This window comes from Mobula hypostoma, chromosome 1 (assembly GCF_963921235.1).
Source record: "Mobula hypostoma chromosome 1, sMobHyp1.1, whole genome shotgun sequence".
In the NCBI taxonomy this organism is placed as follows: domain Eukaryota; kingdom Metazoa; phylum Chordata; class Chondrichthyes; order Myliobatiformes; family Myliobatidae; genus Mobula; species Mobula hypostoma.
This window is the reverse complement of record NC_086097.1, coordinates 192,905,700-192,928,115: the sequence shown is the minus strand read 5'-3', so window position 1 is coordinate 192,928,115 and position 22,416 is coordinate 192,905,700. Positions and strand designations below refer to the sequence as shown.

The 22,416-nt window shown below is 39.4% G+C and overlaps 1 protein-coding gene, 1 long non-coding RNA gene and 1 pseudogene across 15 annotated transcripts in view; 2 read left to right on the top strand and 1 right to left on the bottom strand.

Moving 5' to 3' along the window:
- dlgap1a (discs, large (Drosophila) homolog-associated protein 1a) overlaps positions 1–22,416 on the bottom strand; it is an 890,995-nt gene that overhangs the window by 332,132 nt on the left and 536,447 nt on the right. For all 14 annotated transcript variants that reach the window (XM_063062219.1, XM_063062200.1, XM_063062175.1 and 11 more), the window contains one exon: positions 6,986–7,083. The gene's annotated coding sequence lies outside the window, so the exon portion shown is untranslated. The remainder of the gene's footprint in view (positions 1–6,985; positions 7,084–22,416) is intronic.
- Positions 1–22,416, top strand: part of LOC134353843 (uncharacterized) — an 84,782-nt gene that overhangs the window by 5,714 nt on the left and 56,652 nt on the right. The gene's annotated exons all lie outside the window — the stretch shown is intronic.
- LOC134356678 (RNA-binding protein 25-like) overlaps positions 1–22,416 on the top strand; it is a 63,110-nt pseudogene that overhangs the window by 1,406 nt on the left and 39,288 nt on the right.

Sequence of the window (22,416 nt, the reverse complement as noted above, 5' to 3'; positions counted from 1 at the left end):
TGCGGAGGGAGGAGCCCACCGCAAAAGAGATGGGGCTGGGCCCAGCCCCAGAAAGGGATACTGATTTGGAAGATGATGATTCGGATGTGTGGTACCTGCTTCCATTTGTTAATTCCCTGGTACCGGAAGAAAAGGATCCTGACCCTTCCCCCACCGAGTTAGGTGAGAAGGGGGGGGGGGTGTTGAGAGGCAGCCTGGGATACAGCTGGCCTTGGAAGGAGAGGGGGTGGAACCAGAACCTGAGACAGAGGGCTCCGAGTTGCCGAGGGGTCCCAGTGAGGGAGCGGGCGAGGGTTCGACATGTAGACCCAGGGTGTCTCCAGTGGTGTCTGAGCCAGAAGGATCACCAGAGGAGGTATGGATGTCTCAGAGAAACATAGAAACATAGAAACATAGAAAATAGGTGCAGGAGTAGGCCATTCGGCCCTTCGAGCCTGCACCGCCATTTATTATGATCATGGCTGATTATCCAACTCAGAACCCTGCACCAGCCTTCCCTCCATACCCCCTGATCCCCGTAGCCACAAGGGCCATATCTAACTCCCTCTTAAATATAGCCAATGAACTGGCCTCAACTGTTTCCTGTGGCAGAGAATTCCACAGATTCACCACTCTCTGTGTGAAGAAGTTTTTCCTAATCTCAGTCCTAAAAGGCTTCCCCCTTATCCTCAAACTGTGACCCCTCGTTCTGGACTTCCCCAACATCGGGAACAATCCCCCTGCATCTAGCCTGTCCAATCCCTTTAGGATTTTATACATTTCAATCAGATCCCCCCTCAATCTTCTAAATTCCAATGAGTACAAGCCTAGTTCATCCAGTCTTTCTTCATATGAAAGTCCTGCCATCCCAGGAATCAATCTGGTGAACCTTCTTTGTACTCCCTCTATGGCAAGGATGTCTTTCCTCAGATTAGGGGACCAAAACTGCACACAATACTCCAGGTGTGGTCTCACCAAGGCCTTGTACAACTGCAGTAGTACCTCCCTGCTCCTGTACTCGAATCCTCTCGCTATAAATGCCAGCATACCATTCGCCTTTTTCACTGCCTGCTGTACCTGCATGCCCACTTTCAATGACTGGTGTATAATGACACCCAGGTCTCGTTGCACCTCCCCTTTTCTTAATCGGCCACAATTCAGATAATAATCTGTTTTCTTATTTTTGCCACCAAAGTGGATAACTTCACATTTATCCACATTAAATTGCATCTGCCATGAATTTTCCCACTCACCCAACCTATCCAAGTCACCCTGCGTCCTCTTAGCATCCTCCTCACAGCTAACACTGCCACCCAGCTTCGTGTCATCCGCAACCTTGGAGATGCTGCATTTAATTCCCTTATCCAAGTCATTAATATATATTGTAAACAACTGAGGTCCCAGCACTGAGCCTTGCGGTACCCCACTAGTCACTGCCTGCCATTCTGAAAAGGTCCCGTTTATTCCCACTCTTTGCTTCCTGTCTGCTAACCAATTCTCTATCCACATCAATACCTTACCCCCAATACCGTGTGCTTTAAGTTTGCACACTAATCTCCTGTGTGGGACCTTGTCAAAAGCCTTTTGAAAATCCAAATATACCACATCCACTGGTTCTCCCCTATCCACTCTACTAGTTACATCCTCAAAAAATTCTATGAGATTCGTCAGACATGATTTTCCTTTCACAAATCCATGCTGACTTTGTCCAATGATTTCACCGCTTTCCAAATGTGCTGTTATCACATCTTTGATAACTGACTCCAGCAGTTTCCCCACCACTGACGTTAGGCTAACCGGTCTATAATTCCCCGGTTTCTCTCTCCCTCCTTTTTTAAAAAGTGGGGTTACATTAGCCACCCTCCAATCCTCAGGAACTAGTCCAGAATCTAACGAGTATTGAAAAATTATCACTAATGCATCCATTATTTCTTGGGCTACTTCCTTAAGCACTCTGGGATGCAGACCATCTGGCCCTGGGGATTTATCTGCCTTTAATCCCTTCAATTTACCTAACACCACTTCCCTACTAACATGTATTTCGCTCAGTTCCTCCATCTCACTGGACCCTCTGTCCCCTACTATTTCTGGAAGATTATTTATGTCCTCCTTAGTGAAGACAGAACTAAAGTAATTATTCAATTGGTCTGCCATGTCCTTGCTCCCCATAATCAATTCACCTGTTTCTGTCGGTAGGGGACCTACATTTGTCTTTATCAGTCTTTTCCTTTTTACATATCTATAAAAGCTTTTACAGTCAGTTTTTATGTTCCCTGCCAGTTTTCTCTCATAATCTTTTTTACCCTTCCTAATTAAGCCCTTTGTCCTCCTCTGCTGAACTCTGAATTTCTCCCAGTCCTCAGGTGAGCCAGTTTTTCTGGCTAATTTGTATGCTTCTTCTTTGGAATTGATACTATCCCTAATTTCTCTTGTCAGCCACGGGTGCACTACCTTCCTCGATTTATTCTTTTGCCAAATTGGGATGAACAATTGTTGTAGTTCATCCATGCGATCTTTAAATGCCTGCCATTGCATATCCACCGTCAATCCTTTAAGTGTCATTTGCCAGTCTATCTTAGCTAATTCACGTCTCATACCTTCAAAGTTACCCCTCTTTAAGTTCAGAACCTTTGTTTCTGAATTAACTATGTCACTCTCCATCTTAATGAAGAAGTAGGAACCCCCTCCGGAAAGGTTGACCTATTTAGCACCAGGAGAACAGGGTGTGATCTCTACCGCCCTGGGAAGTTATGTCACTGCTTTATGCACCTGGATCGGATTTTTTGTTTTGCAAGGAGGATTGGTGAACTCCTTTAATGTCATGAGGACATGACTTTATTTGGTGGGGGGAGAGTGTATCTGGGTCTTGGTTACACTGGCTGCTGAGGTGTCTAAAATGGCTTCTTTGTATGTTATGTAAAATGGCTTTTCTGTGATAATAACTGCGATGTAAGGAGCTCTCTCTCTCCCTGCTTGTTTGGGTTATATTTGATAAGGGAGAGAATGAACCAATGAGTGTCCATGTTATTCTATCTGTATATGTGGGAACCTGGGTGAGTGTGTGGGTTTTTCGGGAGGAGAACTGAAGAGGGAGGACGTGCTGGATGCGCTCTGGTCGACCACCGTGGTTGGTCCCTGGCAGCGGGTCGAGGAGGTTGGAGGAGATCGAATGGTAGAAAGAAGACCCCGTTAATTGAGCTCCAACGGTTGTGCACGAAGTGGTTGAACTCTGATAAGTTTGGCATCTTTTACCTTCCTTTTATATTGTATCTCTATTAATTACATATTTCCAGTAAGATCTATAAAGTGTAATCTGTAAATCGTACATTGTGTGCTGTCTGATATTTGATGTGTGAGTTTGAACCAGGGTGCATTACACAGCAACTACACAAACGTGAGACACGGTTTGGTTGATGGATGGGGTTTCCCCTAGATAAACACAAGCCAATAGACCTGAGCATTACACGTGTATTTCATGAACTAGCGCTTTCAAACGCTTTCCTGAAAATCACCTCTCCCTCCTATTAGTCCTGACAAACGTCGACTGAAACGTCGACAGCCTGAAACGTCGACTGTACCTCTTCCTATGGATACTGCCTGGCCTGCTGTGTTCACCAGCATTTTTTGTGTGTGTTGTCTCCCTCCCATTTGTTGGTGTCTGGTTCCTATAGGGAGCATGCCTTCAAGATGATGGCTTTGGACTGTACTGCAGCAAAGTGCTGACAGCTACGTATGTGCAACTGAACCCAGTCCCACAAACAGGACAAAAGCTGCAGATGCTAGAAATCCAAAGCAACACACGCAAAATGCTGGAGGAATGCAGCAGGGCAGGCAGCATCTATGGAAAAGAGTAAACATTCGACATATTGGACTGAGACATTTCATCAGGACTCAGGGTGTCAGGCCGAAATGTCAACTGTTTACTCTTTTCCTTAGATGCTGTCTGGCCTTCTGAACCCAGTTCCACTGGGAATGCTATAAGTTCTGTTTTACTCAAGAATTAGGTGTAAATGACCTTTTCACATTTCAGTGGTTTTTGGGAGATATTATGGTTTTATCTGAGGGAGCCAAACTTGGTGACCTAGTGTGATTAAGGACTGCTTTTTATGTTTATTCTGACTACTTGATCTCTAGTTGAACACATCTGAATTTATAGATGGTAAATATTGCGAGTTTACCCCAGCTCATACATATCCATTGCATATTGGAAAATGGCTCTGTAAGAGACTTTAATACAACACGAGTCTTACCATTGCATCTCAAGACATTCTTCACCAGGCTAAGGTAATCATTTTCAGTTTATATGTACACTAATTAACCAGCCCAACAGGATCTTTGTGCAGGACTCACTACAAACAAATGAATGCAATAAATTTGCTGACACAACCCGAAAAAATTATATATTTATCGGAATCAGAGTAGATTGTGGTTTTTATTCTTCCTTATATTCCAGTATAAAGCTATGAAGATGAAATTAATAAAAGTATAATTCAATGTTCAGCAATATCACTGATAAACAGCAGTTCCTATTTACGCACAGGGATAACCAACTTTCACCAATGCTATTTGTCTAAAATCAAGTTATTTAAAAGGTTATCACTCAAGGTGCATTATTCATCTCAATTGAAAGGGGTGACCTTCTCTGACCTCAAATACAACTCCACCTGTGCACCTTGACTACTTTGCCAGGATAACAGTCATTCTCAAGCTCCCAGCCTCAGGAGCTTGTTGCTGATCACTGCGACATCTTACAAATTTAGAAAGTTGCCTAGTCTTCCTACCCAAGGAGAGGAGACATCATTTACTTTTCCTTCAGCTTACAGAAGCAGTAGAGTGAGTACAGACATTCCTCAAGGTGTAAGCAATCAGAAACTGCTGACAAGCTCCGAATAGTGGTGCTTGGCTATAGCTTCAGACTGTTTTTTGTTGTTGTCCTTTTGTATTAAGAGCATGTCTTGAATGGACACTGTTCTTCAACAGCCTATCCAGATCCATCAAATCTTTCTCTCCATTTCTGCATTATCTCATCATTTGGAGAAATACTCTCCTTGTCCTTTTAAGAACCCACTACAAAAATCCCAACTGCTCTGTGACAGTGAGAAGTGTAAGCACTAATAAAGTTAGTTTCAGCAAAATATTACAGGGGATCTGAAAACCCTGTTCTGTAAACGGTACAAATGACGTTCTCACTTTTAGCGTGGCTTTCACAGGCAGCACTGAAGTGACCAGCAGCACTACATTTATCCGTGAGTACTCACTGTGGAGTGGTTTTCAGAGCTAGTGATCTTGTCAGAAGTCCTGAAAGATTTGCCATGAATAATAGCTGAATTGTCCCCATGCGCAAGCTGCACTTAAAATGAAGAGCAATTGTTTTTTCCATCCTGTCAAGTGGAAAGTCAATCACTTCGGATGATTAAAGCTGTGGTGCAATTCAGAGCAATGTGAATGCAAAGCCATGTGTTCAGTTACTTCTATTAGATGGTAATAGAAGAAGGAAATTTAATAGAAGGCAGAAATGGGAAAGAATTCTTAGCTTTCCTCAGAGGATGGAGAGTTATTATTTAATATGTAGATAACTAATTTTATAATACATTCTGACAGCATTAGCAGTTGATGGTAATTCTGCAGAGGTCTGAACCATATTGAGTAGGTCTCTGCAGAACTATCATGAGCTTCTAGTGTAACAAGTATACAAATAGATCTGTCAGTGACTGGAAGCTCATTTTCACCTCTTCCGCGCCAGATTCATGAATCAGGACTAGGCATTCTTAATTGCTAATATGAGGTGTTACAGAGCCATAGAATCATACAAAAGTACAGCACAGAAACAGGCCCTTTGGCCCATGTAGTCAATGCTGAAACATTTAAACTGCCTTCTCCCATCAACTCACACCAGGACCATAGCCCTCCATATCCCTACCTTCCAAATACCTATCCAAACCTCTCTTAAACATTGAAATTGAGCTGACATGCACCACTTGTGCTGGCAGCACACTCCATAGGCTGAGTCATAGAGCACAGAAACTTACTCTGGGCCACTGGGACAACACAGATTATAAAGCATCCACTTACACTAACTTGTACTAATTATATTTTATTTTTCCCATCTTCCCATTAATGCCCCCCTCACCTTCCCACCACCTCTCTCCTCAAATTCTACCACTCACTTACACATTAGGGGCAACTTACAGTGGCCAGTTTACCTTATAACCAGCTTATCTATGTGACATAGGAGGAAAATAAAACACGAGGAGGAGATGAGGGCCGGGTTAGGCTGGAGGGGAAACCCACATGGTCTCAGGTAGAACATGCAAACTCCAGACAGCGATGAAGACTAGGATTAAACCCACATCACTTAAGTTATGAGGCAGCAGTCATACAACCTTTGCAGCAATGTAGAAGAGGGATGGAAGGAATAGACAGGCATTGGGGATCTATTTTATGGGACCATTCAACCAGATCATTGTCTAGCAAAAAAACAGCATTACAGGACTCATTACAAGTTTTCTTGCACCTTTATGAACTATTGTTGTTCAGTTTGAGAACCTTTTTGTATGAGTTCTGTTGAAGTGGAGAAGAGGGAGGACCAATGGGCAAATACCTAATTATGAATGGAGCATGCAGAATGTAAACACTTCCCATTGTTGCGAGCATATATTTCCTAGTTGCATAATTTACACTTTACTAGCTGCACAATTTTCAGTAATCTATAATCAATAATTTATTCTGTTCTTCCAGCACAGCTCCATTGCTAATAGGTCACTGATCCTCTGATTATACTGTTCTATGGTTGTTAAGTACTTCATCCTTTGATGAGTATTTAGTTGAGCTAGATCCACATTCAAAGGATGTTTTAGCTAATGAGCCATCATAATAATTTTGCCATTCCTTCATTCAAGCTTTTATTAATGCCTTGATTTTTATGTATAAATTGCATTTTCACAAAAGTCCCTAACACATTTTACATTTTTTAAATCTTTTCTTCAAGAAATGGAAACATAATTACCTTTTTTGTCTGTGTTCCCTGACTCCTTGTTCTTTCCTGCTCCTTTGTGATTGTATTCTTCCCATGTGCTCTTGTCAAATTGATGAATAAACTTTTAGCTAAAAATAATGAAAGAGGCAATGAGTGGTGTAACACAGCTGCAGTGCAATGCAGCAAGAATAAATGTAGCCAGTAGCACTAACCAAACTATCATAATGCCCACCAAATAGATACCATCTGCATTTTGTATTAGAATATACACCTAATTATTCTCAGAAGACATGTTGAAAAGTTGAACAGGAAAGAAAAATAATCGCTGGAGACTGGCCAAAATGTGTCTCAAACAATACTTCATGCTGAAACCATTTCTTTTAGATTGCAGTAAATTTTACCACTTCATAGCTGTGTCAGTAACTCTTCAGATACCAAGAATTAAATGAGGATATATTAGTGTTAGGATGTGGAATGTGTTCAAGAATCACAAGAGATACCCTGGTCATCCAAGCACACTGGTCATGATTGATTTTGCTTATTATTTTTGCTAAAATTTATGAAATGAAATCAATCTTCTAATATTTCTCTGCACATGTCAGTAATCTGTTGAGAAGGAGAGAAAAGGAGTGTGTTAATTACAACCAAGGTCATCCCATTCTCCAAGATTAAGAATCCCATTGTAAGAGAGTAGGGAGAGTAGAGAATGAGATTAGAATCACTCTACTTCTTGAAAATTTACTATTATGATTCTTAATTGGTTCCTTAAGGTTGTGATAGCTAGGGGTCTTAGTGGAGATAAGCTCCCACTATCGATTAAGTACTCCCAATGGCATTGCGACTCAAATAGCCACTTACGACCATGACCATACATTTCCCCACTTTATATTCCATCTGTCAACTTGTTGATCACTTCACTAACTTATTTGCATTCCTTTGTAGCCCCCTCACAACTTGCTGATATATTTACCTCGGTATCATTGGGAGATTTGTCCCTTCATCCAAATCATTAATATAGAGATTAAATATTTTGTCCCTAATACTGATTTCTACAGCAGTCCAATATATACTGATTTCCACTCCATAAATTATCCATTTCTCACAGCTATCTGTTTTTGTTAGCTTGCCATGCACTTTCCCATGCCAATATATTACCCAACCCCAGTATACACTAATCTTGTTGAGTAGTTTGAGCTTGCGTGTTTTCCATGTGTTCATATGGGTTTCCTCGCCAGCCCTCGTCCCCTCCTTGTGTTTCATTTTCCTCCTATGTAGCATAGATATGCTGGTTAGAAGGTTAACTGACCAGTCTAAGTTGCCCCTAATGTGTAAGTGTTAAAGGAGAGAAGCAGCGGGAAGGGAAAGGGACACTAATGGAAATTTAGGAAAAATAAAAAGCAATTATCATGAGTTAGTGTAAACATGTGCTTCATAGTCTGTGACATCTTATTGAATGGCTTCTGCATTACAGAAATATTATATTCTGCTAATTCTCATTTATCTACCACTTTCTTGTTATATCTTCAAAGAGCATGGTAAACTTGTCAAGCTTGATTTCCTTTTCATAACATCATGTTGATCCTGATTGATTGACTAATCATTTTCTAAGTATGTTGGCACAAAACACAAAAACATAACACCTTAGTTTGAAAGGATTTTTTTGTATAGATTTGGAAATGAAAAGTATTGCTTTTTCTACGAATACTGTACCGCACAGAAAAGGGAAATAATTCTACTGGAACCATAAAATGCATTGCTGAAATTCCCGGTTATTACATGCAAGAGATATTTTGGTAAAATTTTTAGTTTGCCTAATTCTCTGTGAGTAGATTCCGACTATATTCTAGGTTTGTAAGGTTTGTTGTAGGAAAGGGAAGTTTTATCTCATGTAGAGGTTTTGGGTCCATTTGGGTGAAATCAATATTTCCATAGCATAACTCAGTCATTTTAACTGCATTATTAGGTTTATATACTTTAATCACTGATCCACTTCACCATCTATAGATCAGCTGGGTAACTGGATTGTTGAAGAGATGTGACTTTGATATAAAGATTATAGGGATGGTTCAAATACTTTCCAACATTGATCTCTATATCCTTGTGAAGCAACAAATATTACTATATTTTTCCCATCAATGTTGCCCTCATCTGCATTTCCTCTATTTCCTGCACACCTGTCTTCAACCCCTCCCACCCCCATAATAGGGATAGGGTTCCCCTTGTCTTACTTACCCTCTCCAAGACCTTCCACATCAAGCACATCATTCTCCTAACTGATGCTATCTTCCAATATGATCCTATGACTAAGCACATTTTTACTTCCCCCTCCCCTTTCCACACATGCCCCTATTGCTCCTCTCTCACCACCATTCAGGACCCCAAACAGTCCTTCCAGGTGAGGCACTACACCTATGTGTCTTTTGCGGTCATCAACTGTATCTGGTGCTCCTGGTGTGATCTCCTTTACATTGGTGAAACCCAGCGTAGATTAGGGGATTCCTTCACTGTGCACCTTTGCCCTGACCACCAAAAAGGCAGGATCAGGATTTCCTGGTCACTACCCATTTCAATTCAACTTCCCATTCCCATTCTGTCCATGGCCTCCACTACTGCCATGATGAGATCAAATTCGAGTTGGAAGAGCAACACCTCTTATTCCGTTTGGGTTGTCTCCAACCCAATTGCATGAACATAAGTTTTTTTAACTTCTTGTAATTTCTCCCCCTTCTACTTTACTCTTTTCCATTCCCAATTCTGGCTCCTCTCATACCCCTTCTCACCGGCCCATCACCTCCCTCTGATGTCTGTTCTCTTACTTTTGTCCATGGTTCACAGCCCTCTCCTATTAGATTCTTTTTTTTCAGCTCCTTACCTCTTCGATCTATCAATTTCCAGCTTTTTAATTCATCCACCCACCTCCACCCTCACTTGGTTTCATCAATCACCTGTCTGCTTGTACTCTTTCCACCCTCTAATTCTGGCTTTTGCCCTCTTACTTTCCATTCTGATGCAGGGCCTCAGACTGAGATATCAAATGTTTATTTCCCTCCATGGATGCTACCTGGCTTGTTAAGTTCTTTCAGCATTTTGTGTATGTTGCTCCAGATTTTCTTTCCACTACTACTTGTTGTGACTGACCAAAACTGAACCACACAGGAGCTATAATGGAGAATCATAAAAGTCCTTATTCACACAGCAAACCTTCAGGATAGAACATCCAGGTGAATCTAAGAGAATCTCAAGAGAGCCTCACTCTCCTGATAAGACGTTGTATAATTCTTAAGCATAAAACAACTATAAATGATTAATTACAGTTCCAATAAACCATGGGCTCCCCTTGTGCTAAGATGAGGCCACACTCCGGGTGGAGGAGCAACACCTTATATTTCATCTGAATAGCCTCCAACTTGATGGCACGAATATCAATTTCTCCTTCCGGTAAAAAAAATTCTCTCCCTGCTCCACTTTCTCTGTTCCCAACTCTAGCCTCTTACCTCCTCTCACCTGCCCATCACCTCCCCCTGGCTCCCCTCCTCCATTCCTTTCTCCTATGGTCCACTTTCCTTTCCTATCAGATTCCCTCTTCTCCGGCTATCATCCTTCCCCTCTCCCACCTTTTTATTCTTCCTTTCTGGTCCTGAAGAAGCCTGAAATGTTGACTGTTTGTTCATTTCCTTAGATGCTGACTAACCTTCTGAGATCCTCCAGCATTTTGTGTGTGTTGCAATTGCTATAATTATCTTACCATTTTGAATATAGTCTGGTAATCTTACAGAATTACGTGTTTAAAACGGTGGCACATTCCAACTAGCAAAACCCCTTTGGGTATTCAATACTGGTGTTTGTTCCAAAAGCACAAACTCCCAAAATATACCCTTTTTGTTACAACATTGAAGGATGTCTCCATGAATATACAGACAGAATTTTAAATTGACCAAACAGATCTGCCCTGATCTGCATATTAAGTGGCAGGGATACACCTTTAACTGTGTGTTAATGCAGGAGATGGTCACTTAATGCCTTCCCTGACCTCATTCTAAGTAACATGAACTCATCTATTGTGCAGTTTCTTTTTTTTTTCTTTTTAAATCTTTTTATTGAGTAAGTATACAAAAAAGGTAAGCCATATAAACATTAATACAATGTTAAAGTATAATAAAATTCCAAAAGATATCAATACCAAAAAGAAAATACTACAAACAATGTAATTTAAACATAAGAAACCAAGATAACATAATAGTATACTAAATTTTATATATATCAATGGAAAAAAAAGAAAAAAAAACCCAAAAAAAAAACCCACCGTGCAGCTAACTAAAAGCAAGGCAAAGCAATGGGCTAACTTGAAACCAAACAGAGTTAAACTTAAAATCACGTCCTCAATCCCGACCTCCATTAAAAACAGTGAAAAAAAAACAAGAAGGGTAAATATTACATTAAATGAAAATATCGAATAAAAGGTCCCCAAATCTGTTCAAATTTAAATGAAGAATCATAAAGGTTACTTCTAATTTTCTCCAAATTCAAACATAAAATCGTCTGAGAAAACCAAAAAAAGGTAGTTGGAGCATTAAGCTCTTTCCAATGTTGTAAAATACATCTTTTCGCCATTAAAGTAAGAAATGCAATCATTCTACGGGCTGAAGGGGAAAGATTACTAGAAATTTTAGGTAGTCCAAAGATAGCAGTAATAGGGTGAGGAGAGATATCTATATTTAATACCTTAGAAATAATATTGAAAATATCTCTCCAAAAAGTTTCCAAAGTAGGGCAAGACCAAAACATATGAGTTAAAGAGGCTATCTGCCCCGAACATCTATCACAGAAAGGATTAATATGCGAGTAAAAACGCGCTAACTTATCTTTGGACATATGTGCTCTATGAACCACTTTAAATTGAATTAGGGAATGTTTAGCACAAATAGAGGAAGTATTAACTAATTGTAAAATCTGCTCCCAATCATCCACAGAAATGGTAAGCCCCAATTCCTGTTCCCAATCTACCCTAATCTTATCAAATGGAGCTTTCCTAAGTTTCATAATAATATTATAAATCATAGCCGATGCACCTTTCTGACATGGATTAAGGTTAATTATCGAATCTAAAATATATGTAGGAGGAAGCATTGGAAAGGAAGAAAGTATAGTACTTAGGAAATTTCTAACTTGTAAATATCTAAAAAAATGTATTCTTGATAAGTTATATTTATTAGATAATTGTTCAAAAGACATAAGGGAACCATCTAAAAATAAATCCAAAAACCGTAAAATACCCTTAGTCTTCCAAGTTTGAAAAGCGCGATCCGTAAAAGAGGGAGGAAAAAATATGTTACCTAAAATAGGAATCGCTAACCCGAATTGATTAAGATCAAAAAATTTTCTGAATTGAAACCAAATGCGCAAAGCATATTTAACTATCGGGTTAGAGACCTGCTTAGGACGTTTCGAATCAAAAGGGAGAGAGGAGCCTAAAATAGAACCAAGTGTATAACCCTGAACAGATTGTAATTCCAATGCTACCCATTTAGGAATAGATAGTATGTCCTGGTCAAGTAACCAAAATTTCATATGTCGAATATTAATAGCCCAATAATAGAATCTAAAGTTAGGTAATGCTAAACCTCCATCTCTCTTAGCTTTCTGTAAATGTATTTTACCCAGTCTCGGATTCTTATTCTGCCAAATAAATGAAGAAGTTTTAGAGTCAACTTTATCAAAAAAAGATTTTGGAACGAAAATTGGTAATGCCTGAAACACATATAAAAATTTTGGCAAAAAAAACATCTTAACCGCATTAATACGACCAATCAAAGTTAAATATAAAGGAAACCATTTAGATGAAAGTTGAGTAATATGGTCTATTAATGGTAAAAAGTTAGTCTTAAATAAATCTTTGTATTTACAAGTAATTTTAATCCCAAGATATGAAAAGTAATTATTAATCAATTTAAATGGAAATTTATAATATAAGGGAAGATGTTTATTAATCGGAAAAAGTTCACTCTTACTAAGATTTAATTTATAACCTGAGAAAAGACCAAATTGTGCTAATAACTCTAAAACAGCAGGAATGGATCTCTCAGGATTAGAAATATATAAAAGTAAATCATCAGCATAGAGTGATAATTTATGGGACTTTAATCCCCGAGTTATCCCAGTAATATTTGAAGATTCTCGAATAGCAATTGCAAGAGGTTCTAATGCAATATCAAATAATAGGGGACTAAGAGGACAGCCTTGTCGAGTACCACGAAAGAGAGGAAAAAAAGGTGAGTTTAAAGAGTTAGTACGAACCGAGGCTACAGGGGAGTGATATAACAGTTTAATCCAGGATATAAATTTCAAACTAAAATTAAACATTTCAAGCACCTTAAATAAATAAGGCCATTCTACTCTATCAAAAGCTTTCTCGGCATCTAAAGAAATAACACACTCAGGAACATTTTGTGAGGGAGTATAAACGATATTTAACAATGTACGAATATTATAAAAAGAGTAACGACCTTTAATAAAACCCGTTTGGTCTTCCGAAATAATAGAAGGAAGTACTTTTTCTAGTCTATTTGCTAATAACTTAGAAAAAACTTTAGAATCAACATTTAATAAAGATATTGGTCTATAAGATGCACATTGAGCAGGGTCTTTATCCTTCTTTAGTATTAGAGAAATTGATGCTCTATTAAAAGATTCAGGAAGTTTACCAAGTTTCAAAGAAGCCTCAAAAACCCTACCGAGCCAAGGAATCAATAAAGAAGCAAAACATTTATAAAATTCAACGGTAAACCCATCAGGGCCAGGAGCTTTCCCCAGATTCATAGAAAAAATAACATTCTTAATCTCATCCATTGTGATGGAAGTATCTAATAAAGAAGACATATCCTGTGAAATCTGAGGGAAGTCTAACTTATCTAAAAAATCATTCATATATTTAGAATCTCGAGGAGACTCTGATTGATATAAAGAAGAATAAAAATCACAAAAGGTTTGATTAATCCCCACATGATCCAATATCAATCGATCATTTTGGTTATAAATCTGATTGATTTGAGATTTAACATAATTAGATTTCAATTGATTAGCCAGCAGCTTGCCAATTTTGTCACTGTGAACATAAAAGTCACTTCTTGTTTTCTTTAATTGGTTTACAATCGAGGACGAGAGTAGTAAACTGTGTTCCATTTGAAGTTCAGTTCTTTGTTTGTATAACTCCTCAGAAGGAGCCATAACATATTTCTTATCAATTTCTTTAATCTTGTCCACAATTGCCATCTCCTCCTGCTTCTGTTTCTTCCTCAAAGCAACAGAATACGAAATAATCTGACCCCGAATATAGGCTTTAAAAGTGTCCCAAAGAGTATTAACCGAAATATCTTCTGTATGGTTAATTGTAAAAAAAAGCTCAATCTGTTCATTCATAAAATTAACAAAGTCCGAGTCCTGAAGCAACAGCGAATTAAAACGCCATTGTCTATTATTTGGTATATTGGCCATAATTTTAATAGAAAGCTTAAGTGGAGCATGATCCGAAATGGTTATAGAATCATAATCACATTTAATCACTGAAGGAATAAGACGAGAATCAATGAAAAAATAATCAATTCTTGAATAGGAATGATGAACATGTGAAAAGAAGGAAAAATCTTATTGTGCAGTTTCAATTGGACAGAATCAGAATGTCCCACAATTGGTTTCATTAGCCTCAAAGTATTGGTTGGAATTTGTCCTGAGGAAGGGTCTCGGCCCAAAACATGACTGTTCATTCGTTTCCTTAGATGCTGCCTGATCTGCTGAGTTCTTCACATACAAGAGAAAACCTGCAGATGCTGTTTTGGCCTGAAATGTCAACTGTACTTTTTTCCATAGATCCTGTCTGGCCTACTTGAGTTCTTCCAGCATTTTGTGAGTGCTGAGTTGGAACTTAACTTGTGTACAGGTTTTATTTCCTGAATAATGGTTCTCATTTTAGTTAATCCATAATTATTCTACCCATAATTTTGTAAGCCAAAATGATCCCCACTGCTATTAATGTAATTCTGCATTTCTGTCATTTCTCATGGCCCAAGATCACAAGAGCTGAAAAACAAATTTGCTGGCATACTGCTTGTAGAAACAATAAGAAAGTAAATCACTGAGTACTACCTATATAAAAACAAAAGGAGTGGAACAGAGGAACAACATTGGAATACTGCAGTAAAAGACAGCAGATATACAGTAGTAATGTCAAACTAATATTTTAACAAAGACATTTATCACTAGTGGAGCATTAAATATGCTATATGGTCTCATATAACCTTGTTGAACTCTGCTTCTGAAATACATTCCACTGCAGACAAGGTAATTAATTTGTACTGATGTACCAACATAATGCATTTCTTGTTAATGACTAGAGATACAATGCTATGCCTCTGTACCGTCATTTTCTGATGGTGCTTAGCAGAAGCTAAACAAAGGGAATAAAAATTAGAAGCATCCTAATTACCTTCTGATGTTAATAGTCAATGAATGCTTATCATATTCACTTGAACTATTTTAGCCTCGATGAATATCTGATAGATTGAACTAATTAATGTTTCTATTGAAGTAACACATGGAATACTATTTGAGTAAAGAAGTTTCCAGTTGGCATCAGTGAAGTGGTACTGTAGGAAATGAGTTAGGAGGAGCACGTTACAAAAGAACCAATGAGTGGGCATGCAAAAGCAGTAGCTCTTAATATGGAGAAACTTAAATGTTCTGAAATTATCATAGTTTCAAAGCGATGAGAAGCTTGGAACTATGACAATGGAGAGACTTGGAGCTGCAAATACAGAAATTACTAAAAGAGAGGGATGTGAATTAAATAAAAGCTAACAGAGTCTTGGCATTTATCTCAAGGAATCTCGAATATAAAGGGATATAAATATTTTCCTCCTGATCAGCCTGTTTGCTCTTTCCATTCTTGGCACTGTGACTTAGGCTGGGTGGTGTTTGATCTGGATTACGATCTCCTGTAACAGTTTTGAGCTTTGTGACAGCAACCAAGGCTTGGCTGCCTTGGATGTCCTGCAAAGTAGACAGGATTGCAAGCAGCAACTGGGACTCAAGACTACTTGAATCCCCAGACTACCTTTTGATATCCTGATACTATTAAAGGCCTCTGAACTATTTTATAATACCTATCGTAAAGCAACAAAATACTAGGGATGGGTAATAAATGCTGGCTTAGCTGGTGACGCCCACGTCCTGTAAATGAATAAATAAATAAAAACAAAAACAAGTTAAATCGTTAAAACATTATCTGAAAAATATTAAGAATACATTAAAGTTACTTTAAAATACTTAAATTTACTAGATGTTTGTTGGAAACAAAAATAAAATTAAAAAAACACTTCAAGCCTTTTGGGTACTCCTCAGTGTCCAGCTGCTCACCCTGTAAGTCCTACCCTGGTCTGTCCTCCCAAAGTGCAACACATTATACCTGTCTTCATTAAATTCCATATGCCATTTCTCAGCCCATTTTTCCAGTTGGTCCTGATCCATTGCAAGATTTGATTGTCTTCTTCGCTGTCCACTACATCCCCAAGCTTGGTGAATCTTGGTGCCATCTGCAAACTTGTTGGTCCAGTTTACCACAATTTCATTCATATCATTGATTTAGATGACAAACAACAGTAGACGCAGCACTGATCCCTGTGGCACACCACTAGTCACAGGCTTCAAGTCAGAGAGGCAAACATCTACAACCACACTCTGGCTTCTCCCAGAAAGCCAATGTCTAATCCAGTCTACTATCTCATCTTGAATGCCAAGTGACTGAGCCTTCTTGACCAACCTCTCATGTGGGACCTAGTCAAAGACCTTGCTTAAGTCCACATAGATAATATCCACTGTCTTGCCTTCATCGACTTTCCTTGTAACTTCCTTGAAAAATTCTATTTAAGATTAGTTAGGTATGATCTACTACTTTATAAGACACTGGTCAGTCCACACTTGAAGTGTTGCCAACAGCTTTGGGCCTCATATCTTAGAAAGGATGTATTTTCATTGGTGAGAGTTCAGAGGAAGTGGGAATGAAGGGGTTGACATAAGGAGCATTGGGCAGCTTTGTGCCTGTACTCACTGAAATGTAGAAGAATGCGGGGGTAGCTCACTGAAACCTACTGAATGTTGAAAGGACTAGATAGGGTGGATGTGGAAATATGATGGGGTTATCCAGAAATAGAGCACACAGCCTCAAAATTGAGGGGTGACCTTTTAGAACAGTGGTAGGGAGTAATTTTTTTACCCAGAGAGTTTGTAAATCTGTGGAATGCTCTGCCCCAGACTGTGGTGGAGGCCAAGTTCGTAGGTATACTTAACGCAGAAGTTGATCATTTCCTGATCGGTCAGGGCATCAAAGGATATGGTGAGGAGGCAGATGTATGGGGTTGAGTGGCATCTGGGATCAGTCATGATGGAATGGTGGAGCAGACTTGATGGGCTGAATGGCCTAATTCTGCTTCTATGTCTTATGGTATTATGATCTGAGCAGACTAGATGTTGAGGAAGCACCAAAATGCTTGGCTCAGAGTTGGAGACCTCTTCCCAGAAACAGAATAATTTCTTGTGGTAATACAGGACCAGGTGGTTAATGCAAAAAATATCAAAAAAATAATAAAAGACCAAGAAATCTGAGATGATAAATGCAGAAAATGTAAAAGAAACCAGAAACAATCCAGCACAATACCGGATTCTGCAGCAGTTTGCTCAATTTGATTACCTACACAGGCACAATTAAGCGGCAAGCAATATTCATCATAATCTGCTTTAATATACAAACTCATAAATGAAATCACACCTTATTATAAATACAAGCCTGATCCAGTTTTAGAGTCAGAATACCACAAATTACATCATGACCGATCATTTATTATGGATAGGGCAAATCATAGCAACCATCCAGATATAATAATACAGGATAAACAAGAACAAATTATTTAATAGAATTAGCCATTCCAAACACGGGTATCAATAAGTGAAAGACACCAGAAATATGCTGAATTAAAAGAGTAAATTGAAAGACTCCGGTATACATTGTCCTGACAGTAATATCTACAACTGGTATCATCCCGAAGGCACTGCACAATAGCATTAAACAATTAGGGCTACACAGTAATATCTATGTGAATCTTCAGAAAGCCATAATAGTAAACACAACCAGAACAGTCAAAAAGCTCCTAGCAATTGACAAATGAGCATGCTTGGGTATGCCCAAAACTCAGGTTTTACTAGCTGAGAGAAAATAAATAAATAAGTAAGTAAGTAAGTAAGTAAGTAATAGATAGAACCATAGAATCATAGAAACTGCAGCACAGAAACAGGCCTTTTGGCCCTTCTTGGCTGTGCCAAACCATTTTCTGCCTAGCCCCACTGACCTGCATACGGACCATATACCTCCATACACCTCCCATCCATGTATCTGTCCAATTTATTCTTAAATGTTAAAAAAGAACCCGCATTTACCACCTCGTCTGGCAGCTCATTCCATACTCCCACCACTCTCTGTGTGAAGAAGCCCCCCCTAATGTTCCCTTTAAACTTTTCCCCCTCACCCTTAACCCATGTCCTCTGGTTTTTTTCTCCCCTTGCCTCAGTGGAAAAAGCCTGTTTGCATTCAGTCTATCTATACCCATCATAATTTTATATGCCTCTATCAAATCTCCCCTCATTTTCCTATGCTCCAGGGAATAAAGTCCTAACCTATTCAACCTTTCTCTGTAACTGAGTTTCTCAGTCCCGGCAACATCCTTGTAAACCTTCTCTGCACTCTTTCAACCTTATTTATATCCTTCCTGTAATTTGGTGACCAAAACTGAACACAATACTCCAGATTCGGCCTCACCAATGCTTTATACAACCTCATCATAACATTCCAGCTCTTATACTCAATACTTTGATTAATAAAGGCCAATGTACCAAAAGCTCTCTTTACGACCCTATCTACCTGTGACGCCACTTTTAGGGAATTTTGTATCTGTATTCCCAGATCCCTCTGTTCCATTGCACTCCTCAGTGCCTTACCATTAACCCTGTATGTTCTACCTTGGTTTGTCCTTCCAACGTGCAATACCTCACACTTGTCTGTATTAAACTCCATCTGCCATTTTTTAGCCCATTTTTCCAGCTGGTCCAAGTCCCTCTACAGGCTCTGAAAACCTTCCTCACTGTCTACTACACCTCCAATCTTTGTATCATCAGCAAATTTGCTGATCCAATTTACCACGTTATCATCCAGATCATTGATATAGATGACAAATAACAATGGACCCAGCACTGATCCCTGTGGCACACCACTAGTCACAGGCCTCCACTTGGAGAAGCAATTCTCTACTACCACTCTTTGGCTTCTTCCATTGAGCCAATGTCTAATCCAATTTACCACCTCTCCATGTATACCTAGCGACTGAATTTTCCTAACTAACCTCCCATGCGGGACCTTGTCAAAGGCCTTACTGAAGTCCATGTAGACAATATCCACTGCCTTCCCTTCATCCACTTTCCTGGTAACCTCCTCGAAAAACTCCAATAGATTGGTCAAACATGACCTACCACGCACAAAGCCATGTTGACTCTCCCTAATAAGCCCCTGTCTATCCAAATGCTTGTAGATTCTGTCTCTTAGTACTCCCTCCAATAACTTACCTACTACTGACGTTAAACTCACCGGCCTCCCGGATTACTTTTCGATCCTTTTTTAAACAATGGAACAACATGAGCCACTCTCCAATCCTCCGGCACCCCACCTGTAGACGGCGACATTTTGGATATTTCTGCCAAGGCCCCTGCAATTTCAACACTAGTCTCCTTCCAGGTCTGAGGGAACACCCTGTCAGGTCCCGGGGAACTATCCACTTTAATTTTCCTCAAGACAGCAAGGATCTTCTCCTTTTCGATCTGTACAGTTTCCATGATCTCACTACTTGTTTCCCTTAATTCCATAGACTTCATGCCAGTTTCCTTAGTAAATACAGACTCAAAAAACCTATTTAAGATCTCCCCCATTTTCTTTGGTTTCACACATAGCCGGCCACTCTGATCTTCAAGAGGACCAATTTTATCCCTTACAATCCTTTTGCTCTTAATATACCTGTAAAAGCTCTTTGGATTATCCTTCAGCTCTTTGGATTATCCATTATTTGGATATCGAGAATATGAGATGAAGTGTCCTTGGAAGTGTCCACAGGTTGTGGGAACGGTTCAGTGAAAGGGACCAACTGAAATTGGGTGAAACCATCCTCGCTGGTTCAAAAGCCTGATGGCTCAGGAATAATAATTTCTTCCTGTTTGGGAGCAGTGAGAAGAGAGCATGTGCTGGGTGGTGGAGGTCCTTGATGATGGATGCCGCTTTCATGTTACAGCGCACTGTACGGGTATGCTCAATGGTGGAAGGGCATTGCCTGTAATGGACTGAGTCATATCCACTACTTCTTGTAGTTTTTTCTGTTCAAGGGCTTTGGTGTTTCCATATCAGGCCATGATGCAACTAGTCCATATACTCTCCACCACACACCTATAGAAGTTTGTCTCAGTTTTAGACAACATGCTGAATCTTCACAAACTTCTAAGACAGTAGAAGTGCTGCTGTGTGGTTCATAATTGCACTTAAGTGCTGGACCCAGTACAGATTCCCTGAAATGATAACTCTGAGGAATTTAAAGTTGCTGACCTTCTCTACCTTTGATCTCCTGATGAAGACAGGCTCATGGGCCTCCATTTTCCTCCTTCTGGGCAATAATCAGCTCCTTGGTCTTGCCAACATTAAGTGAGAGATTGTTGTGGCATCATTCACCCAGGTTTTCAATCTCCCTAATATGCTGATTCATCCCTATCTTTGATTCAGCCAACGACAGTCATGAGCAAACTTAAATATGCCATTGGAACTGTGCCTATCCTCACAATGCTAAGTATAAAGTAAGTAGAACAGGGGACTAAGCACACAGCCTTGTGGTGCACTTGTGCTGATGGTGATAATAAACCCGATTCTGATTCATGGAGGTGATGATCTAAAATGACTGGGCCTGCAGGTGAGGAAATTGAAGATACAGTTGCACAAGGTAGTATTGAGGTCTAGTCCTTGGAGCTTATTGATTAGTTTTGAGGAGATAATAGTACTGAATGCCAAGCTGGAGTCATTGAAGAACAACCTGATATATGCATCTTGGCAGTCAAGATATGCCAGTGCTGATTGAGAAGCCAATGAAATGGCATCTGCTGTTGACCTGTTGGAGCAGATCCAAGTCACTTCTCAGGCTGGAGTTGGTATGTTTAATCAACAAGACTCTCAAAGCACTTCATCACAGTTGTGTGAGTGCTACTGGATGGTAGTCATTGAGGCAGGATACCATATTCTTCTTAGGAACATTTATTACCCTTCAACCACTTCGTTCTTGAACCAGCATGAATATCTTCACCCACCTCAACACCGAAATGATTCCACAACCCATGGACTCATTTGCAAGGACTCTACAACTCATATTCTCAGTATTATTACTTAATTAATTTATTTATTATTTGCAGTTTTGTCTTGCACATTTGCTGCTTCTCGGTGTAAGATTTCATTGACTATATTGTATCTCTTTGCTTTTACTATGAATGCCTGCAAGAAAATGAATCTTAGGGAAGTACACGTGACATATATGTATCTTAGTAATACATTTACTTTGAAAATGTACGGGCAGGAATGGAGAAATATAGACCATGTGCAGGCAGATGTGATGAGTTAGACTGGCGTAGACTTATGGGTCAGAGGGACTGTTCCTATGTTATACTGTTCTGTGTTCTATGTTTAAATATAGACATGAGGTTTGGAGGATAATTGTGGATTGTCTAGGTTTGCTGGAGAGGTGATTAGAGGAATTCAATGATATAGTGCAGAGAACATAGACCAGTACAACAATGGACATGCCCTTCATCCTATGATGTTTTGCCAGACTATTAAGCTAATGAGAACTAATTAAACTTATCCCTCTTCCCACATGGTGCATATCCTTCCTTCTTCTCTACATTCATGTGCTTATCTAAGAGTCTGCATATTGCTATGGTCATATTTTGAATCAGAATCATGTATATTACTACTGACATACCATGTCATGAAATTTGTTGTTTTGTGACAGTATTACAGTGCAAGGCATAAAAATTACTGGAGGCTACAATAACTAAGTAGAGCAAAGGAGGAATAGCGAATGTTTATAGAAATCTGATGGTAGAGCCATCCGGAGCATTCGTGTATAGCAACCATCTAGAGACTTTCGCATAGTCTTGGTGAGTGTCCACGTCTGACATCCGTATGTGTGAATGGACTCTATGACTGCTATGAAAATCCTCTTTTTAAGCCCTCTGGTCAGGTTCAACTTCCAGATTTCCTTCATGTCATTCATAGCCCTCCACGCCAGCACCTTCCGTATCTTTATGTCCTTCTCTGAACTCATCATTCTTGACTCGAG